Source organism: Salvelinus alpinus, chromosome 19 (assembly GCF_045679555.1).
Source record: "Salvelinus alpinus chromosome 19, SLU_Salpinus.1, whole genome shotgun sequence".
Taxonomy (NCBI): domain Eukaryota; kingdom Metazoa; phylum Chordata; class Actinopteri; order Salmoniformes; family Salmonidae; genus Salvelinus; species Salvelinus alpinus.
Window position 1 is genome coordinate 32,038,760 of NC_092104.1, and position 17,721 is coordinate 32,056,480.

The 17,721-nt window shown below is 39.2% G+C and overlaps 1 protein-coding gene across 3 annotated transcripts in view; it reads right to left on the reverse strand.

The window, feature by feature from the left end:
* Window positions 1-17,419, reverse strand: part of LOC139545360 (membrane-associated phosphatidylinositol transfer protein 2-like) — a 107,226-nt gene extending 89,807 nt beyond the window's left edge. For 2 of the 3 annotated variants that reach the window (XM_071353059.1, XM_071353057.1), the window contains exon 1: window positions 16,799-17,419. The gene's annotated coding sequence lies outside the window, so the exon portion shown is untranslated. The remainder of the gene's footprint in view (window positions 1-16,798) is intronic. The other variant, XM_071353058.1, reaches the window with a different exon arrangement.
* Between the last annotated feature and the right edge of the window lie 302 nt (window positions 17,420-17,721).

Sequence of the window (17,721 nt, forward strand, 5' to 3'; positions counted from 1 at the left end):
AGCGTCATAGAGTCCCTCCCCCTCCGACGAGGACAAAGCTGATCAAAAGTTCATTCCAACACACTTACGCACATACCTTACACACAATATCTGGATTATCTCCTGAAATCTCTCCTCAGTTTATTACCACTTAGCTGACAGTTCCAGTCCCCCCCCAGATACGGAAAACCCAGAGGGGCTTGAGCTGTCTTCCCTTATCTCCACAGAGTTATAGCTTAGTCGGTTCAAACATAGGTTAATGATCCATTTAGTTTTCTTTAGGTACACAAAGACATTCCTTTCTTCCCTCATACATGCTACATAACCTCTTCCTTATGAACTAACATTATTTATCAATATAGAAAAACAGGGTAGAATTCAATTAGTTATAGTTCTAGTTAAATGTATACATTGTTTAGTCATTTATTCATAAAATTCATAACACAGAATTACGGTAAATTCCAAAAACTCTTTAAATATCTGCTCCGAATTAAGATTCAAAGATGTCTGCAGAAGAATGGGGTGTCAGCTATGACATGACATCTTGTCTTTGAAAACATCTGTTTTGGTATTGATCTTGTTGTGGAAAATTGCGAGATTATGTTATTGTGCTTGTAAGATTATATTATAATCTTTGTATTGCATTAGAATGGTTGTTTTATTCGACAGAATAGAATCTGTCGACTATTGTGTGTTCAGTGTTCCACTGAGGATGGGCCTCTATGAGATAGCACTGACAGAGGAGATTTACGATGTCTTTGACACTCATAGGACTTCATGTTACACAATAGATGTATGTTTTGTTCGGTAAAATTCATATTTATATCCAAAAATCGGAGTTTACATTGGCGCCTTACGATCAGAAGTCACAAAACATCCTTTGATTTTGCAGAGAGCCACATCAATTTACAGGAATACTCATAATAAACATTGCTAAAAGATACAACTGTTATGCATGGAATTTTAGATGCACTTCTCCTTAAAGCAACCGCTGTCAGATTTCAAAAAAGCTTTACGAAAAAAGCAAACCATGCAATAATATGAGTCGGCGCTCAGAGCCCAATCAAGACACAAATATAGCCGCCATATTATGCAGTCAACAGAAATCAGAAGTAACATTATAAACATTCACTTACCTTTGATGATCTTCATCAGAATGCACTCCCAGGAATCCCAGTTCCACAATAAATGTTAGTTTTGTTCGATAATGTCCATAATTTATGTCCAAATTCCTCCTTGTTGTTTTAGCGTTCAGTACACATTCCAAACTCACGACGCGCGGGCAGGTCCAGCGGAAAGTACGGACGAAAAGTTAAAAAAGTTATATTACAGTCCGTAAAAACATGACAAACGAAGTATTGAATCAATCTTTAGGATGTTTTTAACATAATTCTTCAATAATGTTCCAACCGGAGTATTCCTGTGTCTTCAGAATTGCGATGGAACAGAGCTCGCTCTCACGTGAACGCGCATGGTCAGAGCATGGTCACCTTATGGCAGACCTCATTCCTCTCTCCTTCGGCCCCACTAAACAGTAGAGGCATCAGACAAGGTTCCAACGACTGTTGACATCTAGTGGAAGCCTTAGGAAGTGCAACATTAGCAATATCCCACTGTATCTTCAATAGGAGCTGAGTTGATAATCGACCAAACTCAGATTTCCCACTTCCTGGTTGGATTTTTCTCAGGTTTTTGCCTGCCTGATGAGTTCTGTTATACTCACAGACATCATTCAAACAGTTTTAGAAACTTCAGAGTGTTTTCTATCCAAATCTATTAATAATATGCATATTCTAGCTTTTATGGCTTTGTAGCAGGCCGTTTACTCTGGGCATGCTTTTCATCCGGACGTGAAAATACTGCCCCCTACCCCAAAGAAGTTAAGATGGAATCTCGACGTAATTTATAATGTCGTACAAAGCCTAAGGTATCCATCAAACTAATTATCATTGTGTGATTAATGTGATGTAGTAAAGTAATTGAAATACGTTGCATGAGAAAACAATCTACTTTTATTAAAAGGAGCAAGATCTGTTTCCAAGTCTATAAATGTCGATTTTACTCTTTGATTGCTAATCTATTCATTTGGCATGTGAGAATCATCGCCGGAGTAACGCTTGGACCTTTAAATTAGGGCTATTTTCTGGGAATTGTCTTGGTAGTACGTGCCTGATTTTACGACTACAGACAATTGTAAAGTTGGTTTATTTGCGGGGAGTGTTAGTCATTCAAATAGCATTGGTGGTTCAGTGGTAGAATTCTCGCCTTCCAAGCTGGAGACCCGAGTTCGGTTCCCACTGACTAAAATCTGAGTTTTTGATTGTATTTCAACTATTGGTATGTTTTGCCTGGAAAGATACGGTCGCTAGTGTTTGTATAAGATATAAACTGAACGTTTTAATAGCTTGTTTGGTTCAAATTGAAAGAAGGGATAAATTGAACTTTTTAATAGATTGTTTCAAAATAATAGCGAAGCGAATTTCGATGCAAGACGGTGTCTATTGCCTAAATGATCTGCTGGAATAACGTATTGAGAATGGAGTCTTATTTAAATTACTGTATCATAGAGGAGACAGTTACCTAAATTAAAGAAATTCTAAATAATAGCGGAGAGATAATGGCGATAGAGTGGTGCCCACCGAAATGTTTTTCATTCTTATGGATTGACTGACATATGTTATAAATTTGGCACTGTGCATGTTATTTTTAAAGTCTTTGATATTTCATAAGTGGGAAGAGAAGAGAAAGTTGTAAAGTTTGGTTTTAATCTTACGATAGAGGTAAGGCAGAACGTTGAGAGGAGAGGGGTTATATTTTTGCCCACTGGAAAGAAGAAGAAACAAATAGGATATGTTAAGCTGAAAGTGATCCAGGTGTGAATAAGGAAACATTGTGATAATGTATTCTGATGATTATTGATTCTTGGTTTGATTGTTTAGGTAACACCAGTGAATTTGAGCAGGAAGTTCATGTATTCTAACATTGTAATCTGTTTCCATTACGTGGAACAATGTCAGGTCATTAAAGTTGATTGCAGTTTGAGTAATTTTTATTTTTACAGGGACAGTGCACATTAATCACAGTTGTGTGTGTCTAATGGCAGGGTATTCCAGACATGGGAAGCTCTCACACTGAAAGCAGATTAACTAAAAGTACTTTTCCTTAAGGGAACTATACAGTCATCTCTCATGGCGGATCTTGTGGATCTGCTGCCATAAGGTTTGGGTTTTCTGTTCAACAAAAGTACTGAGTAGAGGGGGAGCCTGGACATTTAGAATCTTGAATACAAGATAGGCGTCAGTGTATTGCATGAGATTTTTTCCAACTCAGGAGCTTATGCTTTCTATAGCTATTGGGTTTCCTATCAAGTACTTTGAGAGCCTGTTTGCAGACAGACTGAATGGGTTTTAATGTTGTAAAGCAAGCTTGGGCCAAACTAGTAAGGTAGTATGTTAAGTGGGGGAGTATCATAGATTTGAAGTATAGTTTTGATACCTCTGTAGTCAAAACAATTTCATATGTGTCACGCCCTGGCCTTAGTTATCTTTGTTTTCTTTATTATTTTAGTTAGGTCAGGGTGTGACATGGGGGATGTAGGTGTTTTTATCATGTCTAGGGGTTTTGTATGTTTATGGGGTTTTGTCTAGTCTAGGTGTTTGTATGTCTATGGCTGCCTAGATTGGTTCTCAATTAGAGGCAGCTGTTTATCATTGTCTCTGATTGGGAACCATATTTAGGCAGCCATATTCATTGGGTATGTCGTGGGTGATTGTCTATGTGTAAGTTGCCTGTGTCTGCACTTGTCATTATATAGCTTCACGTTCGTTTGTTGTTTTGTAAGTCTGTTTATGTATTCTTCGTTACGTTATAATAAATAGAAGAATGTATTTATATCACGCTGCGCCTTGGTCCTCCTCTCTTCCACCATACGACGATCGTGACAATATGTTTTGGAAAATTAGCTAGGTTGAATTTGGGTTATTTGAGTTACCTTTTTTTATTTTGCTTTTTAAAAGAGAGGTTGGAATCAAGTATGATGCCGTGGTACTTAAAATCAGACACCACCAGGAGCTTTCCCCCTGATACATAGACATCTGTCTCAGGGGCATCAGATACCACCTGGAGCTTTTCCCCTGATACATAGACATCTGTCTCAGGGGCATCAGATACCACCTGGAGCTTTTCCCCTGATACATAGACATCTGTCTCAGGGGCATCAGATACCACCTGGAGCTTTTCCCCTGATACATAGACATCTGTCTCAGGGCATCAGATACCACCTGGAGCTTTTCCCCTGATACATAGACATCTGTCTCAGGGGCATCAGATACCACCTGGAGCTTTTCCCCTGATACATAGACATCTGTCTCAGGGGCATCAGATACCACCTGGAGCTTTTCCCCTGATACATAGACATCTGTCTCAGGGGCATCAGATACCACCTGGAGCTTTTCCCCTGATACATAGACATCTGTCTCAGGGCATCAGATACCACCTGGAGCTTTTCCCCTGATACATAGACATCTGTCTCAGGGGCATCAGATACCACCTGGAGCTTTTCCCCTGATACATAGACATCTGTCTCAGGGGCATCAGTTGTTTTCTTTGTGAGGAACATGCAGACTGTGTTTTTTAAATTGAGATGCAAACATGAGTCGCTGAGCAATTTTGTCATCTGAACCATTACAGTAGTGAGTTCTTGTGTATGTTGTTGTTTGTTATTTGCATGCATTTATCACTGTATCATCTGCATACATTGGAACTTCAGACCCTGTACAGACAGAAGGAAGATAATTAATGTACAAGCTGAACAGTATTGACCTTTGGGGAATGCAAACCTTGTGGATATGAGTGGAAAAAAGTTAGTTTTGATTTTTACGCTGATGAGACAGCGCCAACTTTTGAAAGATTTTTGATTTGTTAAAAAATCTGGATAGTTTTTACTAAACATATCAACAGGTTGAAATTATTAGATTGCTGATTAAAGGGGTTATGGGTTTGTTTATTTGTTTATTGTTTATTTTAGGTGTTGATTTTACTTAATTAAACATTGTATTATCTGATGTGTTTGAGTAGGATTCTTTCTTCCAGGATGGATGGAAGTTATCTAAAGTATGTAAATTAAAGGAGACATGGGAGAACACCTCTACATTTTTATTAAATGCCTGGGATTAAATATCACTGATTCCTTACGCTGAGAAATGTACTACATTTGCGACAGAGGAAAAAATAATTACATTTAGATAGTAATGATACCAGGATAATTGTATCTAAAGGTAGTGTATGTTCAATTAAGCATACATATACATTGATGTTGATTAAAATGTATGATTAATGATTTGAGGTACAGTGGAATTATCATTATTATTATGTCTTGTTTATAGTTAACTTTTGAGTTTCTGAATCAGTGTAGTATAATGAATGCTAACAAAGTGATTTGTGTTTTTTCTGGGAAAATGGGGGTGTCATTGTCTCTCTTTGAAATGTTTCCTGGGACTATAATCTTGGGGAGAGTGAGTGAGATTGAGGCCGTAAACTACCAAATTGAAGAGGGCCTGGAAGTTTGTGTGTTTTTACCTTAAGGTTTGCAAACACACACAACACATTTGTTATGACTATTTGTTGGTGTTTTTAAAATACTATGTTTGATTTGTTTTAAAATTTGGTTCATTTGTTTTAGTGCCAAGGTATCTTAAAACTTCTTATGGCTGCAGTCCCGTTAACGGGATCGATATGACAACAGCCAGTCGAAGTGCAGGGCAACAAATTCAAAAAACAGAAATCTCATAATTAAAATTCCTCAGACATTCATGTGTCTTATATCATTTTAAAGGTAATCTTGTTGTTAATCCCACCAAAGTGTCTGATTTCAAATAGGCTTTTCAGCGAAAGCAGTACAAACGATTATGTTAGGTCACCACAAAACAACAATAACCACAGCCATTTTTTCCAGCTAAAGATAGCTTTCACAAAAACCAGAATAGAGATAAAATTAATCACTAACCTTCGATTATTTTCATCTGATGACACTCATAGGACTTCATGTTACACAATACATGCATGTTTTGTTTGATTAAGTTCATATTTATATAAAAAAATCGGAGTTTACATTGAGGCGTTAGATTCACTAGTTGCAAAAACATCAAGTGACTTTGCATAGCCACATCGTTTCAACAGAAATACTCAACATAAATATAAATGATAATACAAGTAATACACATAGAATTATAGATATACCTCTCCTTAATGCAACCGCTGTGTCAGATTTCAAAAAAACTTTACGGAAATATAAACCATGCAATAATCTGAGACGGAGCTCAGATGATTAGCCAAATTAGCCACCATGTTGGACTCAACAGAAACCAGAAAATACATGATAAATGTTTCCTTACCTTTGATGAATTCATCAGAATGCAGTCCTAGGAATCCCAGGTCCACAATAAATGCTTGATTTGTTCGTTCATGTCCGTTATTTATGTCAAATTAGCTACTTTCGAATTGTTTCCCAAATACCCTAACCAAAGTCTCAAAGCGCGACCACTATAACGTGACGAAATGTCCAAACATTCCGTTACAGTCAGTAGAAACAAGTCAACGAAGTACTGAATCAATCTTTAGAATGTTGTTAACATACATCTTGAATAACGTTCCAACCGGAGAATTAAATCGACTTCAATTGAGAGAAGGAACGGAGCTCACTCTCACGTGAACGCGCCAGTTCAATGCGTGGGCACCTCATGGCAGTGATTACTCATTCCTGTCTCCTTCGAATCCCCTTCAAATTAGAGTCATCAGACTAAGTTCTATTGACTGTTGACATCTAGTGGAAGCCGTAGGAAGTGAAAACCCATCCATATCTCTCTTCATATTCAATGAGAGCTTGGTTGAAAATATGGCACCCCCAGAAAAAATCCAAACAGGAAGTGGAACTTCTCAGGTTTTTGCCTGCCATATGAGTTCTGTTAATCTCACAGACTTAATTCAAACAGTTTTAGAAACTTTAGAGTGTTTTCTATCCACTACTAATAATAATATGCATATATTAGCAACTGAGACTGAGGAGCTGGCCGTTTACAATGGGCACCTTTCATCCAAGCTACTCAATACTGCCCCTTCAGCCATAAGAAGTTAAAGGGGCACACATGGAATTTTCTGAGTTTTAATTAAACACGTGAATTCTTTTGATAAAGGAATGTTCTGGGAACCTGGGATACAACATGTAGGAAATGTTTGACATTTTTTTTTTTTTTTTACATTTGTCTAATATAGTAAGAAACACTTCTTTGAAGGGTTTTGTATGACCTATGACCTTTATCATGACTTTCCGTTGTGGCTTGATCACCCTCATTGGAAAGCCATTTGGATAATGAATTTATGGTCATTTGTAATACTGATTTCAAGGTAATTTGTGTAATTGATAATTATAGTTCTTAGCCATATTAACTAAGGGTAGGCTGCTTTAAGTCTATTTTCCTATGACCATATGGGTAAAATAATTTTTCTTTGTGGCGTTTTTCAGAGTAGTGATTTTATTTGATTAGGTTATTTGAAATGTTGTTTTATCTTTTGACCAGTAGTAGTGTTGTTTTATACATTACTCTCATGAAGAGATATGTGTTAAAAATGGGTGAGGATTCAGTTCTTTGAGGTTTTGGATTGAAGTTTATACACCTTGAGCGATATGTGAAGGAGTGTATTGTATTGTTGTGTTGTTTGTTCTGTTCTATTCCCGATGGGTTATAGGTCTAACTTCCTGATCCTTTGGCTCTACGATGGAGTTGACAGTGTGATGGGGAGTATAAGCCAATTTGAAAGAATAGTTTCAATAGAATGTGTTGTTATTCTCTTTGAAATATGTTTAGACATGTGTATTAAGAATAATTGGTAAAAGTAATAATTTATCATGTAGTTAATGAACTGAACTAAACTGTTGTTCTGATCTGTTCTTTCGAGGTTATCATGAAAAGTGACATCATACGGTATCTTAATGCATGGAAGAGATAATTGGACCGAACAGTGTGTGTACCTCAAAACCCCCTCTAACTGGCTGAAGAAGAGTGACAAAGGCGTTGAATAAGGCCCTGTCTGGACCACTTCTACCGAGAGAAGGGAGCCGAGCCAGAAATCGTGGTCAGTATCCGATCTAAGCTATCAACTGCTTTTCTCTCATGTTTCTCTCAGGAGTGTGATAGAAGTCCACGTGGAGTGAGCATGGAGAGAGATCTGTTCTAAACTTTTCTTATGTTGCTGGTATATTGGTTGACGAATGGACAATAAATAATGGGTGGTAAAGGTGAGACATTGAAATTGGGACATTATCATGGGCCATCCACTTTGAACTGTAAAGTTATCTGAAGAAGAACGAAAAGGACGCCAGAAGAATCAGTGCCTGAAGGAGGGGGTTGGTCAACTGTGCCAAAAAAATAGTTTTAGACTTTTGGGGTATCAGGTTGATTGTAGAGGTCTACACCACGTAAAATTATAGTAATTTAGATTAAGAATGCATTGAGATACTGATCTGTATTATAATCGTGATAAAAAAGTTAATAGTAGAATTATGGGATAATTATACTGAATGTTAATATGAATGTACATTCTGCCAATATTGATGTGTGTTAAATTGAGTTTTTTACTTTGAGTGATAAGACCAATTTAAATCACTGAGCAATGTCATTCTAAATTTTGGTTGGATAATTAACTGGGTTCTAATTATGATTTTATTTGGAAATGTAATGATTTTTAAAACTGAAGGATTGTTTTGATTGTTGTTATGAACTAAAGATGTTGAAACCATTATAAGCCTGCCATGGTGAATGGAGAGGGTGAACTCTGATCTGGAGAGTGAAATTGATCCTAATCTATTTGATCTATCGGCATTGCCTTATAAATAGTGGAATCGTGATGCTTGTCTTGGGTCATGTTCATTAGGCACCAAGGAGATACATTTTATTTGAACTATGAGTCATTTCCTGGATTTGTTCAACAAGATATGCTAATTTTTGTTTCTTGAATGGAAATAGTCATTTCCAACATACTATGGTGATCCATTGGAGTGTGATAGATAACTAAATAATATTTTATTAAACTCCATTGTTGCATGCACTGCATTATGCATTAAACATGTGCTTTTCACTGTCTATGGAAAATATAGCTTTGAATCTCATAAACTGTAATGAGTTTTGTTTTTCTTCGTGGGTTCGTGCAGGTGACTGTGTATCATAACCTTCCCAGATAACATGCTAGAGTGCTTAGAAAATGTGTTGGGGAACCAAATAAGAGACAGTGCTGAGTTTCTTGGAATGAAACTGCTCATGTGCAGGAACCCCATGCAATGAGTTATTGTTTTGTGATTTTTGAAGAATATATGTATTTTCTATGTAAATGGATGTTCTCTTAAATCTTGTAATTTTCTTTTAAATTGAGAATATTCTCAAAACGGGGGAGATGTCATGGAAAATTGCGAGATTATGTTATTGTGCTTGTAAGATTATATTATAATCTTTGTATTTCATTAGAATGGTTGTTTTATTCAACAGAATAGAATCTGTCGACTATTGTGTGTTCAGTGTTCCACTGAGGATGGGCCTCTATGAGATAGCACTGACAGAGGAGATTTACGATGTCTTTGGCCAATAAAGCCTAAAGAGCATTCCAGATAGTGAGGTAATGTTTTTGCACTATGAAGTACCAGGAACGAGATTAGAACCTCGTTTTAGAGACCAAACTGAGCGATAATTTATAGCGAATGCAATCTGGCTAAGGGATACTCCTTTCTCAAGTAAAAGGCCCTTTGTGAAGAGTTCCTATTATCTGTGGTTTGTCATGTCGACTAGGGGGGTGTATCTTGGCTATAAAAGATCTTGGTATTCTTTTATAGGCGCTCTCAGAATTCATTATAGACACTGAATTGATCTGAGAGTCAAAGGGCTATAGTAAAGCTCACATATTATTAAAGATGACATTTAAGTATAACTCTGACTGGTGTGTGGTTTGTAACTCTCCTCATTTGGTAATACAGGAAATTGCCACGAGAATCTACAGTAGGTATTCCCAGACTGGGGTACGCAATGCCATCAGGGGTACGCCAAATAAACATGTGATTCAGCCTTTATTTTTTTTAATGGATCTTTTTATTATATTTTTTTCTCTTCACATTTTCAAACAGTCCATTTAGATTTTCCAACGGGGCTATACATTTGGGTGAGTTTTTTTCTCGCCTGAGTAGCCTCGTTTCACTGCCAAAAATAAAATTAAACCATCTAGTGTTCAGCGAAATAACAACACAACGTCAAATATAGTTAGCCTAGTCAAATAATTAACATCCAATCACATTAACCGTTACTCTCTCGCGGGAATTCCACTAACTGTCCGTATGTAGGCAAACGTTGCTGCTGCTCATTCTGTTTACTCGAAAATGTATATATGGTTAAAAAAAGTAATCCCTGAGTCCATAGAGACACATACCAGCTCTACTGGTAGTACTGCTACTACTAGCAGTACTACACCTGCACCTGTCGACGACACAAGTTGTTCTGCTTCCACGAGCACATCAATGCTGTAATGAAGGATCGGAGGACCAATATGCAGCGTGGTATGTGTTCATCTTGTTTTTAATAGTAAGAGAACACTTTGCGAAACTAATACAAAAACAATAAACGACGACCGTGAAGCTAAATAACAAATAGTGCTGACACTAAACACTACACATAGACAATCACCCACAACCCACAATACAAAACAGGTTACCTAAATATGGTTCCCAATCAGAGACAACGCAAAACACCTGTCTCTGATTGAGAACCATATCAGGCCAAACACATAGAAATAGACAAACCAGACATACAACATAGAATGCCCACTCAGATCACACCCTGACCAAACAAAACATAAAACATACAAAACAAACTATGGTCAGGGCGTGACATGGGTTGTATTGGAGAGAGTCTCAGTCTTAAATAATTTTCCACACACTGTCTGTGCCTGTATTTAGTTGTCATGCACCTATGTGAGAGAATCCACTCTCACATAGGGAAGTGGTTGCAAAGGGCATCAGTGTCTTGACAGCCGATTTGCCAAGGCAGGATACTCTGAGCGCAGCCCTATCTAGAAATCTGGCAGTGGCTTCTGGTTAAATTTTCACAGAACCGCTTGTTGCAATTTCCATGAGGCTCTCTTGTTCAGATATCGGTACCTTTGACTAATCCGGAAACTATCACCTCGAAAACAAAACGATTTTTCCGTTCCGTATTTTATCTAACGGGTGGCATCCATGAGTCTAAATATTCCTGTTACATTGCACAACCTTCAATGTTATGTCATAATTACGTAAAATTCTGGCAAATTAGTTCGCAAAGAGCCAGGCGGCCCAAACTGTTGCATATACCCTGACTCTGTGTGCAATGAACGCAAGAGAAATGACACAATTTCACCTGGTTAATATTGCCTGCTAACCTGGATTTCTTTTAGCTAAATATGCAGGTTTAAAAATATATACTTGTGTATTGATTTTAAGAAAGGCATTGATGTTTATGGTTAAGTACACATTGGAGCAATGAGTCATTGATTGATTGTTTTTTATAAGATAAGTTTAATGCTAGCTAGCAATTTACCTTAGCTTACTGCATTCGCGTAACAGGCAGGCTCCTCGTGGAGTGCAATGTAATCAGGTGTTAGAGCATTGGACTAGTTAACTGTAAGGTTGCAAGATTGGATCCCCGGAGCTGACAAGGTTAAAAATCTGTCGTTCTGCCCCTGAACGAGGCAGAACGTTCCTAGGCCGTCATTGAAAATAAGAATGTTTTCTTAACTGACTTGCCTAGTTAAATAAAGATTAAATAAATGTCAAAAATATATATATATATGAAAACTTGAAATCGGCCCCGATTAATCGGCCATTCCGATTAATCGGTCGACCTCTAGTACACGGGACTATAAAAAGTTTGGGAATCACTGATCTACCGTAAGCGAAGTGGATTTACACCATGTAACACAATTGCAGAATTTCATATTGGGTCCCTGATCTATACAACACAGAACTGCCTAATTATGGATATAAATGTCACTCTCTTCATGGTGATGTATCCTAAATAGGTACACAAAGGTAGAAATATGCAATATCCTCCTGTGCCACTAGAGATTCTGGGTTCGAGTCCAGGCTCTGTCGTAGCCGGCCTTGACCAGAGAGACACATGGGGCGGTGCACAATTGGCCCAGCGTAGACCGGGTTAGGGGAGAGTTTGGCCGGCAAGGATGTCCTTGTCCCATCGCGCACTAGCGACTCCTGTGGCGGGCCAGGCGCAATGCACGCTGACACGGTCGCCAGGTGTACGGTGTTTCCTCCGACACATTGGTGCGGCTGGTTTCTGGGTTAAGTGGGCATTGTGTCAAGAAGCAGTGTGGATTAGTTGGGTTGTGTTTCGGAGGACGCACAGCTCTCAACCTTCGCCTCTCCCGAGTCTGTACTGGAGTTGCAGCGATAACGCAAGACAGTAACTACCAATTGGATACCACGAAATTGATGGAGAAAAAGGGGTAAAAATTGTAAAACTAAAAAAGAATGAAAAGTACAAATATATATATTTTTTAATCTTTCGGACAGGTCAGAAGCAGCTGCCCTTGGCAGCTGCTTGAATACAGAGGGGAGATGATGTGTTGTTGTTTGTTTGCGTTTCCATCTTGCTCCGGTATACTGGGGTGATGTCGGCGTAAATGTTTCAACATGTTTGAGGTGTTGGCAGCTCGTTGAGCATGGCGACATAACGTTAACGTTTTATCCACAACTGTCTGTCCATCACCGATGTAATTTACTTGGAAGCCAAAATGTTGAACAAAACTGGAGATTTAAACAATGATGAAGGATACTCCAATTCTGGTTTATCGACCCCATCACTCGCCATCGTACAGAACTAGTTATTTATTTATTTTACATTTATTTAACTAACTTATTTAACTTTATTTAACTAGTCAGTTAAGAACAAATTCTTATTTACAATGATGGCCTACTAGGGAACAGTGGGTTAACTGCCTTGTTCAGGGGCAGAAGGACAGATTTTTACCTTGTCAGCTCAGGGATTCGATCCAGCAACCTTTGTTACTGGCCCAACGCTCTAACCACTAGGCTACCTGTCGCCCAGGTGTAACTCACAAAAGGACAGTTCGAAATTTTCAGGAGACTGAAAAGATTTGGCATGGGTCCTCAGATCCTCAAAAGGTTCTACAGCTGCACCATCGAGAGCATCCTGACGGGTTGCATCACTGCCTGGTATGGCAACTACTCGGCCTCCGACCGCAAGGCACTACAGAGGGTAGTGGGTACGGCCCAGTACATCACCGGGGCCAAGCTTCCTGCCATCCAGGACCTCTATACCAGGCGGTGTCAGAGGAAGGCCCTAAAAATTGTCAAAGACTCCAGCCAACTAGTCATAGACTGTTCTCTCTGCTTCCGTATGGCAAGCAGTACCGGAGCATCTAGGTCCAAGAGGCTTCTAAACAGCTTCTACCCCCAAGCCATAAGACTCCTGAACATCTAATCAAATGGCTACCCAGACTGTTTGTATTGCCCCCCTCCACCTCTTCTATGCTGCTGCTACTCTCTGTTAATATCTATGCATAGTCACAACATCTCCTCGACCAGCCGGTGCCCCCGCAAATTGACTCTGTAACGGTACCCACTGTATATAGCTTCGCTATTGTTATTTTACTGCTGCCCTGTAACTATTTGTTACTTTTATTATTATTTGTTTTTGTACTTTCTTAAAACTCCATTGTTGGTTAAGGGCTTGTAAAGTAAGCATTTCACTGTATTTGGCGCATGCGACAAATAAAATTTGATTCGATCTTTAACAAAATAGCCTGAATAGCCAGATTTACTAAAGATGCATAGGCCTACAACCGTGTCGGCATTATCTATAGACCTAGTGTTTTTATTTTGTAAATATGTTTTTTTAATGTATTCATTCCGGTTCACAGTGTGGACCGAACTGAGGTCCCAGTAACGAACGGTTCGGTATGAATATGTGTACCATTACACCCCTACAATCAAGTGAGAGTGAGGAGTTTCCCTGGATCAGTGGGTATTAGTGGTTACCCTGATGGCTATAATAGATCTTCTTCACCTCAAGTCCTCCTCATCCTTAAAGCAAAGATTCACCCAATTTTTATGTTATATCGTTTTTGGGCATCTCTGAGCGATGTTCTATCGATTCCCGGGGTCATTTCATTTTCCATGTGTGTCTGAGCTCTTGCCGTCCACGTTGGGCAGAAATACAGCCGGTATGACGCAAAATGCATCACATGATGCAAAACGCATCATACTGGCTGTATTTCTGTATTTTGAAAGTTCTTTATCATGAAAACTACTTGATTGCTGGCTTGCAAAACATTTTGGGACTGTATCAACAGTGGACTAATGAAACAAATACCAAAAGATAGTTTGAGTGGAATTTTATTTATTTTAAGTATCATCAGACACCACTCCAGAGGTTGGAGAACACAGTCATCTCAGCCTCATGATACAGGGAAACATTTGAGAGAGAGTGAGAAGATACCCAGTGACTAATTTTCCTTTTCACACTTTATGCTGTTATAAATCAGTTTATCTGACATGTGCTTTGAACAGGGAACGCAAACATAACAATCTGCAGCGTATAATGAAGCTGACCATGTGTCAGAACTACCCGTACATGCATCTGGGTGTGCACTGGGGAAATAAAGGCAAAGACATGCCACTAATTCAATTCAGACAGCAAAAAATGTACATACTACATACTAAATGTACATACTATTTCAAGTCTCCTATTGCATTTGGCTTTGTTGTCACTCTCTTTAGGGATACTGAATTAAGTAAAAATGACTGTATATCAGAATACAAAACAAGTTCCCACAAGCCCAGCATGGAGGATAATTGATCTGTGCAAAGATCCTGTGCACATAACAAAACACACATCAACACCTACAGAGTCATCTCAAAATAACAACTTGCCATTTAAGAATCTAGTGCGCCTGTCGTCCATGTTTGAAAGGCAGGAATTCCACTGTTTACTACACCCTAAAAATAAAAAGCTGTGTCATAACAGTTACCTCACATCTCCTCAAAGTAGCCTATGCACTTTTAATCCCTTTATCTATTTCTGGCAGTAGACGTGTATTGTTGATGTCATTGTGTGTGAGGAGGACATAAGTTCTATCAGTGTGTTGATGGTGTATGGCTGGAGTGATGCCATGTTGTCCTTTATACAGGCCTGAGGGGGAGGCACCACATGTCTTCACAACCTGCTACAGTAGGGGGGGTTCAGCTACTTTGTCAACCAAATAATTAAAGAGAAACCTGCGCCTTTTGGCCCAACAATCATACATTTGCAGAAAGAATGTGCATGTTTTCAGTACAGTGCCACTGAGAGAGGGGGCAACCTTGGGTAGTGTGCCGTGGTAGTGCGGCCGCCCTCCAGAACAGTGGCACTGCGTCAGGGCTGCCCTTCAGTGCAGAACCACCATCTGGGCAGCAGTGGTCACAGGCCCTTGTCAGCACTGGAGAGTTAGTCACAATGGCCTCAATTACAGTAGACTGGGGAGTGCACCTCACCATGGAAGCCCACAGAACCTGACCAACTGACAGCTGCAATTCACATATTAAGAGGCATTGATGGACAAACAGCACACCATTTCTCTTCAGTTTGACAGACAAATAAAGTGGAACAAATGTGCAGGTGATACTGCAGTCAGAGCATATTAATTCAAATTATTAAAAGACTGACGAGAGACCATTACAAAACCTGGACGAAAAACACAAGATCACTCAAAGAGACTACCATATGTGACTGTTCCAATCAATACCATTACTACCCTGTTATAACAACAGGCACAGTTCAGTTGCAAACCTTGTTGGAAAATACATCATGTGAAAATAGAAGATGACAAACTATGAACACAGCAACTCAGATGGGCCACTGTGTCAGAAGATAACTGACTCATATTTACAACCTACAAGACAAAAGGACAACACAAAGGGCAACCTACAACAGCTCTCAATATTGTAGAGATAAGCATGGGTTGGGCTAAGGTATGCACTTGCATGATGAATCAGTACTGAATCCGTAACTGCAGATACCTCAAGAAAGGAAAGGTACAGTGGAAAGGTACATACAGTATGTTGCAACATGGTACTCGTGGTTAGAGCGTTGGGCCAGTAACCCACTGTTCCCCGGGCGCCGAAGACGTCGATTAAGGCAGCACCCCGCACCTCTCTCATTCAGAGGGGTTCGGTTAAATGCGGAAGACACATTTCAGTTGAAGGAATTCAGTTGTATAACTGACTATAACTGACTAGGTATCCCAATTTCCCAATCTTCAATCTTCAGATTTATAACAAGCATGCTACAAGTGACAGTCTAAGGCGACAATGTAAAAGTTGCCCAAACAGGCTCATTTGTAAATCACTCAATGGCAACAAGTAATCCCCAAAAACCAGACATAGGGAACTGTTTTTAGTGTTATAATGCATCTCTTCTCAACAGCATACAACAAATCCAGAGTTGTTGACTAACTCTCTCCTGCATTAATTTATCTCTTGTGTGCTGATAAAGAGATTGTTGATAGTGGAATCAAGCATGATTTCCTTGAATTTCCTCCATTGCTGCTGTCTGTGGAGGAAATTATTGAAATTGTTCCAAGCTTTTCACTGTGACCCAAAGTGAACCCACCATCTTTACACAAGTCAGTTACCTAGCAACATCGCGGCAGGGTAATCACAAATTGATGGCTCGCAATGCTCATCACATGCATAAAAAGGATGCGCTGAAATAGAATACTGTCTAGGACTCACCCAAAATCAAAGTTAATTGGCCGTTCCCTCTTTCGGTCACGAGCGCGTTTTGGTTCCTCTGTGGGATACTCAGCAGACATAGAAAATAAAAAGTGACATTACATGCCAGCTTGAAATGTTACAATGTAGCCCACAATTAATTTAGTCCGTTTCCTTTCCGTTGTCTTGAGGACGTTTGATAGTTGAACTACTTCATGTAAACAGGAATTAGGGACCGCCTCAGGTCATCATCTTTCTTGAGCTGCATCCGAGTCCTCACATTTCCTTGAACAAATAACTACGTTGGCCCTAAACTGTATGGTAGTAAACCGATAAAAAGCGGAGTCAAGTTATGACAACCGACAAAAATCCATGTAGGCTACTGAAACGTTATTGTATCCAGTAGTAATTCACACGCGAGTTGCCTTCATCACTTCAGTTACCGCTCGAGCGAAAGAGACGCTCTGGATTCAAACACCGATAAAACCGAAGTCCGTAAATCCTCTTGAATCATGAGTATTGCGACAATATGGTGAAGATACTCGCAATCCTGAGCTTCTGAGGGTTGCCTCTAGTCTTGTTTGCTACATACGTGAACGTGAACCACAACTATGAATTTGCTTCCCTCTCGCGCTCGGGCCAAAGGGATTGCGCCCCCTGTTGGCCAAATGCTCGTGCATTTCCGCAAACGGAAATGAGTTACCTCTGGTTCGTTCAGCCATTCCTATGGGGAAAATTAATGGGGAAAGAATAGGGTTTAAGGAAAAACCCCGGAAAATGAAGTCTGAGGTTAACACAGGTTTAGGAGATCCTATGCGTTTTGATATATGAGATAATATCAGTCAGTTAACATGAGCTTTATGCATTATGAAGCTTTTATGTTCTTTATGTGCTTTTTTTAATTACATAAATGCTTAAAAATTCACAAAAAGTGACATTACCTG